The following is a 12,035-nucleotide window of genomic DNA, read 5'->3' as shown; positions in this document are numbered from 1 at the left end:
ACGGACTGTTCTCTTTTGACAGATTCTGCCTTTTATTTCGCATTGCTTCTTTCGCTATGTTGGATGGATTTCTTTGATCCATTGACTTCCAGTAGCTTTGGGCAATGTCCAGAAGTGTTAAGAATGATTGTGTCACCTCTGAACATGTAAGTTTTGATTGTGCACTAACCCTCTAATGAGTTGTTTTGAGTTTGGTGTGGAGGAAGTTTTCAAGGATCAAGAGAGGGAGATGATATACTATGATCAAGGAGAGTGAAAGCTCTAAGCTTGGGGATGCCCCGGTGGTTCATCCCTGCATATTTCAAGAAGACTCAAGCGTCTAAGCTTGGGGATGCCCAAGGCATCCCCTTCTTCATCGACAACATTATCAGGTTCCTCCCCTGAAACTATATTTTTATTCCATCACATCTTATGTGCTTTGCTTGGAGCGTCTGTATGTTTTTGTTTTTGTTTTTGTTTGAATAAATGCTTGTGTGGGAGAGAGACACGCTCCGCTGGTTCATAGGAACACATGTGTTCTTAGCCTTTAATTTTCATGGCGAAGGTTGAAACTGCTTCGTTAATTTGTTATATGGTTGGAATCGGGAAATGCTACATGTAGTAATTGATAAAATGTCTTGGATAATTTGATACTTGGCAATTGTTGTGCTCATGTTTAAGCTCTTGCATCATATACTTTTCACTTATTAATGAAGAAATACATAGAGCTTGCTAAATTTTGGTTTGCATAATTGGTCTCTCTAAGGTGTAGATAATTTCTAGTATTGAGTTTGAACAACAAGGAAGATGGTGTAGAGTCTTATAATGTTTACAATATGTCTTTTATGTAAGTTTTGCTGCACCGGTTCATCCTTGTGTTTGTTTCAAATAAACCTTGCTAGCCTAAGCCTTGTATCGAGAGGGAATACTTCTCATGCATCCAAAATCCTTGAGCCAACCACTATGCCATTTGTGTCCACCATACCTACCTACTACATGGTATTTCTCCGCCATTCCAAAGTAAATTGCTTGAGTGCTACCTTTAAAATTTCCATTCTTCACCTTTGCAATATATAGCTCATGGGACAAATAGCCTAAAAACTATTGTGGTATTGAATATGTACTTATGCACTTTATCTCTTATTAAGTTGCTTGTTGTGCGATAACCATGTTCCTGGGGACGCCATCAACTACTCTTTGTTGAATATCATGTGAGTTGCTATGCATGTCCGTCTTGTCTGAAGTAAGGGAGATTTACCGCTAGAATGGTTAGAGCATGCATAATGTTAGAGAAGAACATTGGGCCGCTAACTAAAGCCATGATCCATGGTGGAAGTTTCAGTTTTGGACAAATATCCTCAATCTCATATGAGAAAATTAATAATTGTTGAATGCTTATGCATAAAAGAGGAGTCCATTATCTGTTGTCTATGTTGTCCCGGTATGGATGTCTAAGTTGAGAATAATCAATAGCGAGAAATCCGATGCGAGCTTTCTCCTTAGACCTTTGTACAGGCGGCATAGAGGTACCCCTTTGTGACACTTGGTTAAAACATATGCATTGCAATGATAATCCAGGTAATCCGAGCTAATTAGGACAAGGTGCGGGCACTATTAGTATACTATGCATGAGGCTTGCAACTTGTAGGATATAATTTACATAGCACATATGCTTTATTACTACCGTTGACAAAATTGTTTCTTGTTTTCAAAATCAAAGCTCTAGCACAAATATAGCAATCGATGCTTCCCTCTGCGAAGGGCCTTTCTTTTACTTTTATGTTGAGTCAGTTCACCTATCTCTCTCCACCTCAAGAAGCAAACACTTGTGTGAACTGTGCATTGATTCTTACATACTTGCATATTGCACTTGTTATATTGCTTTGCATTGATAACTATCCATGAGATATACATGTTATAAGTTGAAAACAACCGCTGAAACTTCATCTTCCTTTATGTTGCTTCAATATCTTTACTATGAATTATTGCTTTATGAGTTAACTCTTATGCAAGACTTATTGATGCTTGTCTTGAAGTACTATTCATGAAAAGTCTTTGCTATATGATTCATTTGTTTACTCATGTCATTTACATTGTTTGGATCGCTGCATTCATTACATATGCTTACAATAGTATGATCAAGGTTATGATGGCGTGTCACTCCAGAAATTATCTTTGTTATCGTTTACCTGCTCGGGACGAGCAGAAACTAAGCTTGGGGATGCTGATACGTCTCCGACGTATCGATAATTTCTTATGTTCCATACCACATTATTGATGATATCTACATGTTTTATGCATACTTTATGTCATATTTATGCGTTTTCCCGAACTAACCTATTGACGAGATGCCGAAGGGCCAGTTGCTGTTTTCTTCTGTTTTTGGTTTCAGAAATCCTAGTAAGGAAATATTCTCGGAATCGGACGAAATCAACGCCCAGCATCTTAGAATCCCCGGAAGCATCCAGAACACCCGAGAGTCGCCAGAGGGGAGCCCTGGTGGGCCCAGGAGGTAGGCCGGCGCGGCCCAGGCCCTGGCCACGCCGCCCTATCATCTCACCGCCTCTTCGACACTCTGACGCCACCTCTTCGCCTATTTAAGCCCCCTCGACCTAAAACCTCGATACGAAAAAGCCACGGTACGAGAAACCTTCCAGAGCCGCTGCCATCGCGAAGCCAAGATCTGGGGGACAGGAGTCTCTGTTCCGGCACGCCGCCGGGACGGGGAAGTGCCCCCGGAAGGCTTCTCCATCGACACCACCGCCATCTTCATCAACGCTGCTGTCTCCCATGAGGAGGGAGTAGTTCTCCATCGAGGCTCGGGGCTGTACCGGTAGCTATGTGGTTAATCTCTCTCCTATGTACTTCAATACAATGTTCTCATGAGCTGCCTTACATGATTGAGATCCATATGATGATGCTTGTAATCTAGATGTCTATATGCTAGTCAAGTGAATTTTACTTATGTGATCTCCGGAGACTCCTTGTCCCACGTGTGTAAAGGTGACAGTGTGTGCACCGTGTGGGTCTCTTAGGCTATATTTCATAGAATACTTATTCACTGTTATGAATGGCATAGTGAAGTGCTTATTTATATCTCTTTATGATTGCAATGTGTTTGTATCACAATTTATCTATGTGCTACTCTAGTGATGTTATTAAAGTAGTTTATTCCTCCTGCACGGTGTAATGGTGACAGTGTGTGCATCGTGTTAGTACTTGGCGTAGGCTATGATTGTGATCTCTTGTAGATTATGAAGTTAACTATTGCTATGATGGTATTGATGTGATCTATGCCTCCTTTCGTAGCGTGAAGGTGACAGTGTGCATGCTATGTTAGTACTTGGTTTGGTTATGTTGATCTGTCATGCACTCTAAGGTTATTTAAATATGAACATCGAATATTGTGGAGCTTGTTAACTCCGGCATTGAGGGTTCGTGTAATCCTACACAGTTAGTGGTGTTCATCATCCAACAAGAGAGTGTAGAGTCTAGCATTTATCTATTTATTCTGTTATGTGATCAATGTTGAGAGAGTCCACTAGTGAAAGTATAATCCCTAGGCCTTGTTTCCAATACTGCTATCGCTGCTTGTTTACTGTTCTACTGCATCTGTACTGCCTGCAATATTACCACCATCAACTACACGCCAGTTCTGGACAGCAAAGCACTTTTCTGGGGCCGTTGCTACTGCTCATACTTATTCATACCATCTGTATTTCACTATCTCTTCGCCGAACTAGTGCACCTATTAGGTGTGTTGGGGACACAAGAGACTTCTTGCTTTGTGGTTGCAGGGTTGCATGAGAGGGATATCTTTGACCTCTTCCTCCCTGAGTTCGATAAACCTTGGGTGATCCACTTAAGGGAAACTTGCTGCTGTTCTACAAACCTCTGCTCTTGGAGGCCCAACACTGTCTACAAGAATAGAAGCACCCGTAGACATCAGCTGTACGCGTGTCAATGATCCCTAGGCCTTGTTTCTAAGCATTGAAACACCGTTTCCAACAAGTTCTGCTACATGTTCGCTTTCTGCCATTTTTATTTCAGATTGCAATTACTACTTACAATCATCCATATTACTTGTATTTCACTATCTCTTCGCCGAACTAGTGCACCTATACATCTGACAAGTGTATTAGGTGTGTTGGGGACACAAGAGACTTCTTCTATCTTAATTGTAGGGTTGCTTCAGGGGGATATCTTTAACCTCTACCTCCCTGAGTTCGATAAACCTTGGGTGATTCACATAAGGGAAACTTGCTGCTGTTCTACAAACCTGTGCTCTTGGAGGCCCAACACTGTCTACAGGAATAGAAGCGTGCGTAGACATCAAGCTATTTCCTGGCGCCGTTGCCGGGGAGGTAAGGTAAAAGGTATTCACATCCTCCGACTACTAAGCTATTTCCTAGCACTGTTGCCGGTGTGTGAGTGCTTGAAGCTATTTCCTTTAGATTCTGCAATTATATCTTTTTGTTTCTTGTTTTTATTTTCACTAGTTAGGCTTAATGGAAAACAACAAAAATATTAGAGATCTTTATAGTATTTATCTTGAGTAAGGACATGAGGTGTTTGAAGAGAAAATTAAAAAACCTATGGAACTTTATATGCATGCTAATGGCAATGTTATTAGTATGAATGCTTTGAACACCATTGTTGCTAATGCTATGGAGAATTATAAGCTTGGGGAAGCTGGTTTTGATGAACATGATATTTTTAGTCCCCCAAGAATGGAGGAGAAAATTTTCTTTGATGATACTTTGCCTCCCATTTATGATGATTATAATGATAGTGTATTTTGGTGCCACCTACTATGGAGGATAAAGTTTATTATGATTATACCATGCCTGCAATTTATGATGATTACAATGATGGTTGTGATAGTTTTACTCCCACTATTACTAATAAAATTGATTATGCTTATGTGGAGAGTAATGATACTTTTATGCATGTGAATAAGAATGCTTTATGTGATAGTTATATTGTTGAGTTTGTTCATGATGCTACTGAAAGTTATTATGAGAGAGGGAAACATGGTTATATGCATCTTAATAATATTAAGTTTCCCCTATTTATGTTGAGAATCTTGAAGTTGCGCTTGTGTTGCCTTTCTATGCTTGTTGTATTATGCTTACATGACTTGTTTATTTACAAGATTCCTTTTCATAGGAAGTGGGTTAGACTTAAAAGTGTATCTTATTTACTTTTGATGCTCTCTTTTGCTTCAACTCTTATTTCTTGCGAGTGCATCATTAAAATTACTGAGCCCATCTTAATGGCTATAAAGAAAGAACTTCTTGGGAGATAACCCATGTTTTATTTTGCTACTGTTTTGTTGTGTCTTGGAAGTTGTTACTACTGTAGCAACATCTCCTTATCTTTATTTTATTGCATTGTTGTGCCAAGTAAAGTCTTTGATAGAGAGTTGATACTAGATTTGGATTTCTGCGCAGAAACAGATTTTTAGCTGTCACGAAATTGAGTTGATCTCTCTGTAGGAGAGTCTAAAAATTATGTAAAAATTCATGAGTAATCCTCAGATATGTACGCAACTTCCATTCAATTTCAGGTTCTTCATCTGAGCATGTTAAGTGCCTCTAAAAAATTCGTCTTTACGGACTGTTCTGTTTTGACAGATTCTGCCTTTTATTTCGCATTACCTCTTTTACTGTGTTTGAGTGGATTTCTTTGCTCCATTAAATTTCAGTAGCCTTGGATAATATCCAGAAGTGTTGGGAATGATTGTGTCCTCGCTGAACATGTGAATTTTTGATTATGCACTAACCCTCTAATGAGATTATTTTGAGTTTGGTGTGAAGGAAGTTTTTAAGGATCAAGAGAGGAGGATGATATAATATGATCAAGAAGAGTGAAAATTCTAAGCTTGGGGATGCCCCCGTGGTTCATCCCTGCATATTTCAAGAAGACTCAAGCATCTAAGCTTGGGGATGCCCAAGGCATCCCTTTCTTCATCAACAACTTATCAGGTCACCTCTAGTGAAACTATATTTTTATTCGGTCACATCTTATGTGCTTTACTTGGAGCATCTGTATGTTTTTATTTTTTTTTATGTTTAAATAAATTCGGATCCTAGCATTCCTTGTGTGGGAGAGAGACATGCTCCGCGAAAGTTGAAAGCCGCTTCATTTATTGTTATTTGGTTGGAAACAGAAAATGCTGCATGTGGTAATTGGTATATTGTCTTGAATAATTTGATACTTGCCAATTGTTTTGAGCTCTCAAATAGATCATGTTTAAGCTCTTGCATCATGTAGTTTGAACCTATTAGTGGAGAATTACTGTAGAGCTTGTTAAAATTTGGTTTGCATAATTGGTCTCTCTAAAGTCTAGATATTTTCTGGTAAAAGTGTTTGAACAACAAGGAAGACAGTGTAGAGTCTTATAATGCTTGCAATATGTTCTTATGTAAGTTTTGCTGTACCAGTTCATACTTGTGTTTGCTTCAAACAACCTTGCTAGCCAAAGCCTTGTACTGAGAGGGAATGCTTCTCGTGCATCCAAAACCTTGAGCCAAAACTTATGTCATCTGTGTCCACCATAACTACCTACTATGTGGTATTTTTCTTCCATTCCAAAGTAAATTGCTTGCGTGCTACCTTTAAAACTTCATTCCTTGTCTTTGCAATATATAGCTCATGGGAAAGTAGCTTAAAAAATATTGTGGTAAAGAATATGTAGCTTATTTATCTTATTTCTTATAAGTTGCTTGTTGAGCGGTAACCATGTTTCTGGGGACGCCATGAACTATTACACTTTTGTTGAATATCATGTGAGTTGCTATGCATGTTCGTCTTGTCTGAAGTAAGGGTGATTTATCATGATTAAATGGTTTGAGTATGCATATTGTTAGAGAAGAACATTGGGCCGCCAACTAAAGCCATGTATCATGGTGGAAGTTTCAGTTTGGACATTAATCCTCAAATCTCTTATGAGAATATTATCTGTTGTTGAATGCTTAAGCATTAAAGAGGAGTCGATTATCTGTTTTCTATGTTGTCCAGGTATGGATGTCCTCAAGTTGAGATATATCAAAAACGAGAAATCAAATGCGATCTATCTCCTTGGACCTTTGTACAGGTGGCATAGAGGTACCCCTTTGTGACACTTGGTTGAAACATATGTAATGCAATGATAATCCATGAAAATCCGAGCTAATTAGGACAAGGTGCGAGCACTATTGGTATTCGATGCATGAGGCTTGCAACTTATAGGATGTTTTATGCATAACACATATGAATTATTACTACGGTTGACAAAATTGTTTCCATGTTTTCAAAATAAAAAGCTCTAGCACATAAGTAATCCCTGCTTTCCTCTGCGAATGGCCTTTCTTTTACTTTATGTTGAGTCAGTTTAGGTACTTCTTTCCATCTTAGAAGCAAACACTTGTGTCAACTGTGTGCATTGATTCCTACATACTTGCTTATTTGCACTCATCATATTACTTTGTGTTGACAATTATCCATGAGATATATATGTTGAAGTTGAAAGCAACTGCTGAAACTTATATCTTCCTTTGTAATTGCTTCAAAACCTTCTATTAAGAATCTATTGCTTTATGAGTTAACTCTTATGCAAGACTTATTGATGCTTGTCTTGAAAGTACTATTCATGAAAAGTCTTTGCTATGTGATTCGGTTGTTTAGTCATTGTCTTTACCATTGCTTTCAATCACTTCATTCATCTCATATGCTTTACACTAGTATTGATCAAGATTATGATAGTAGCATGTCACTTCGGAAATTATCCTTGTTATCGTTTACCTACTCGAGGGCGAGTAGGAACTAAGCTTGGGGATGCTTGATACGTCTCAAACGTATCTATAATTTCTTATGTTCCATGTTAGTTTTATGACAATACTCACATGTTTTATATACACTTTATATCGTTTTTATGCATTTTCTGGAACTAACTGATACGTCTCCAACGTATCTATAATTTCTTATGTTCCATGCTACTTTTATGATGGTACTCACATGTTTTATACACATTTTATGTCATATTTATGCATTTTCCGGCACTAACCTATTGACAAGATGCCGAAGAGCCAGTTCCTGTTTTCTGCTGTTTTTGGTTTCAGAAATCCTACAAAGGAAATATTCTCGGAATTGGACGAAATCAAGGCCCACGATCTTATATTTCACGGAAGCTTCCAGAGCACCGAAGAGGGACCAGAGGGGAGCCAGGGGGGCCTGATGTCTACGGGAGCTTCTATTCTTGTAGACAGTGTTGGGCCTCCAAGAGCAGAGGTTTGTAGAACAGCGGCAAGTTTCCCTTAAGTGGATCACCCAAGGTTTATCGATCTCAGGGAGGAAGAGGTCAAAGATATCCCTCTCATGCAACCCTGCAACCACAAAGCAAGAAGTCTCTTGTGTCCCCAACACACCTAATAGGTGCACTAGTTCGGCGAAGAGATAGTGAAATACAGGTGATATGAATAAGTATGAGCAGTAGTAACGGTGCCAGAAAAGTGCTTGCTGGCGTGTGGTTGACGGTGGTAATATTGCGGACAGTACAGATGCAGTAAAACAGTAAACAAGCAGCGATAGCAGTATTTAGGAACAAGGCCTAGGGATTATACTTTCACTAGTGGACACTCTCAACTTTGATCACATAACAGAATAAATAAATAGATGCTAGACTCTACACCCTCTTGTTGGATGATGAACACCACTAACTGTGTAGGATTACACGAACCCTCAATGCCGGAGTTAACAAGCTCCACATTATTCGATGTTCATATTTAAATAACCTTAGAGTGCATGACAGATCAACATAACCAAACCAAGTACTAACATAGCATGCACACTGTCACCTTCACGCTATGAAAGGAGGTATAGATCACATCAATACCATCATAGCAATAGTTAACTTCATAATCTACAAGAGATCACAATCATAGCCTACGCCAAGTACTACACGATGCACACACTGTCACCATTACACCGTGCAGGAGGAATAAACTACTTTAATAACATCACTAGAGTAGCACATAGATGAATTGTGATACAAAACACATTGCAATCATAAAGAGATATAAATAAGCACTTCACTATGCCATTCATAACAGTGAATAAGTATTCTGTGAAATATAGCCTAAGAGACCCACACGGTGCACACACTGTCACCTTTACACACGTGGGACAAGGAGTCTCCGGAGATCACATAAGTAAAATCCACTTGACTAGCATAATGACATCTAGATTACAAGCATCATCATATGAATCTCAATCATGTAAGGCAGCTCATGAGATTATTGTATTGAAGTACATGGGAGAGAGATTAACCACATAGCTACCGGTACAGCCCTTAGCCTCGATGGAGAACTACTCCCTCCTCATGGGAGACAGCAGCGTTGATGAAGATGGCGGTGGTGATGATGGAGAAGCCTTCCGGGGGCACTTCCCCGTCCCGGCGGCGTGCCGGAACAGAGACTCCTGTCCCCCAGATCTTGGCTTCGCGATGGCGGCGGCTCTGGATGGTTTCTCGTACCGTGGCTTTTCCGTCTCGAGGTTTTAGGTCGAGGGGGCTTAAATAGGCAAAGAGGCGGCGTCAGAGGGTCGAAGAGGCGGCGAGATGGTAAGGCGGCACGGCCAGGGCCTGGGCCGCGCCGGCCTACCTCCTGGGCCCACCAGGGCTCCCCTCTGGCGAATCTCGGGTGTTCTGGAAGCTTCGTGGAAAAATAGGATGCTGGGCGTTGATTTCGTCCGATTCCGAGAATATTTCCTTACTAGGATTTCTGAAACCAAAAAGCAATGACAGAACAAGCTGGCCCTTCGGCATCTCGTCAATAGGTTAGTTCCGAAAAACGCATAAATATGACATAAAGTATGCATAAAACATGTAGATATCATCAATAATGTGGCATGGAACATAAGAAATTATCGATACGTCGGAGACGTATCAGCATCCCCAAGCTTAGTTTCTGCTCGTCCCGAGCAGGTAAACGATAACAAAGATAATTTCTGGAGTGACATGCCATCATAACCTTGATCATACTATTGTAAGCATATGTAATGAATGCAGCGATCAAAGCAATGGTAAATGACATGAGTAAACAAATGAATCATATAGCAAAGACTTTTCATGAATAGTACTTCAAGACAAGCATCAATAAGTCTTGCATAAGAGTTAACTCATAAAGCAATAATTCAAAGTAATGGTATTGAAGCAACACAAAGGAAGATGAAGTTTCAGCGGTTGCTTTCAACTTGTAACATGTATATCTCATATATAGTTGTCAACATAGAGTAATATAACAAATGCAATATGCAAGTATGTAGGAATCAATGCACAATTCACACAAGTGTTTGCTTCTTGAGGTGGAGAGAAATAGGTGAACTGACTCAACAATAAAAGTAAAAGAATGGTCCTTCAAAGAGGAAAGCATCGATTGCTATATTTGTGCTAGAGCTTTGATTTTGAAAACATAAAGAGAGCATAAAAGTAAAATTTTGAGAGGTGTTTGTTGTTGTCAACGAATGGTAGTGGGCACTCTAACCCCCTTGCCAGACAAACCTTCAAAGAGCGGCTCCCATTTTATTTTTATTTTTGTGTGGCACTCCTTCCAACCTTTCTTTCACAAACCATGGCTAACCGAATCCTTCGGGTGCCTGCCAACAATCTCATACCATGAAGGAGTGCCTTTTTATTTTAGTTTTATTATGATGACACTCCTCCCCACCTTTGCTTTCTCAAGCCATGGCTAACCGAATCCTTCGGGTGTCGTCCAACAATCACATACCATGGAGGAGTGTCTATTTTTGTTAATTAATTTGGGACTGGGAATCCCATTGCCAGCTCTTTTTGCAAAATTATTGGATAAGCGGATGAAGCCACTAGTCCATTGGTGAAAGTTGCCCAACAAGATTGAAAGATAAACACCACATACTTCCTCATGAGCTATAAAACATTGACACAAATCAGAGGTGATAAATTTTGAATTGTTTAAAGGTAGCACTCAAGCAATTTACTTTGGAATGGCGGAGAAATACCATGTAGTAGGTAGGTATGGTGGACACAAATGGCATAGTGGTTGGCTCAAGTATTTTGGATGCATGAGAAGTATTCCCTCTCGATATAAGGTTTAGGCTAGCAAGGCTATTTGAAACAAACACAAGGATGAACCGGTGCAGCAAAACTCACATAAAAGACATATTGTAAACATTATAAGACTCTACACCGTCTTCCTTGTTGTTCAAACTCTTTACTAGAAATTATCTAGACCTTAGAGAGACCAATTATGCAAACCAAATTTTAGCAAGCTCTATGTATTTCTTCATTAATAGGTGAAAAGTATATGATGCAAGAGCTTAAACATGAGCACAACAATTGCCAAGTATCACATTATCCAAGACATTCTACCAATTACTACATGTAGCATTTTCCGTTTCCAACCATATAACAATTTAACGAAGCAGTTTCAACCTTCGCCATGAAAATTAAAAGCTAAGAACACATGTGTTCATATGAACCAGCGGAGCGTGTCTCTCTCCCACACAAGCATTTATTCAAACAAAAACAAAAGCACACAGACGCTCCAAGCAAAGTACATAAGATGTGACCGAATAAAAATATAGTTTCAAGAGAAGGAACCTGATAATTTGTCGATGAAGAAGGGGATGCCCAAGGCATCCCCAAGCTTAGACGCTTGAGTCTTCTTGAAATATGCAGGGATGAACCACCGGGGCATCCCCAAGCTTAGAGCTTTCACTCTTCTTGATCATATTGTATCATCCTCCTCTCTTGACCCTTGAAAACTTCCTCCACACCAAACTCGAAACAAACTCATTAGAGGGTTAGTGCATAATCAAAAATTCACATGTTCAGAGGTGACACAATCATTCTTAACACTTCTGGACATTGCCCAAAGCTACTGGAAGTTAATGGAACAAAGAAATCCATCCCACATAGCAAAAAGGGGCAATGCGAAATAAAAGGCAGAATCTGTCAAAACAGAACAGTCCGTAAATACGAATTTTAAAGAGCCACCAGAATTGCTCAAATGAAAATGCTCAAATTGAATGAAAGTTGC

The sequence above is a fragment of the Lolium perenne genome, chromosome 3 (genome assembly GCF_019359855.2).
Source record: "Lolium perenne isolate Kyuss_39 chromosome 3, Kyuss_2.0, whole genome shotgun sequence".
Lineage (NCBI taxonomy): Eukaryota > Viridiplantae > Streptophyta > Magnoliopsida > Poales > Poaceae > Lolium > Lolium perenne.
This window is presented reverse-complemented; position numbering follows the sequence as displayed.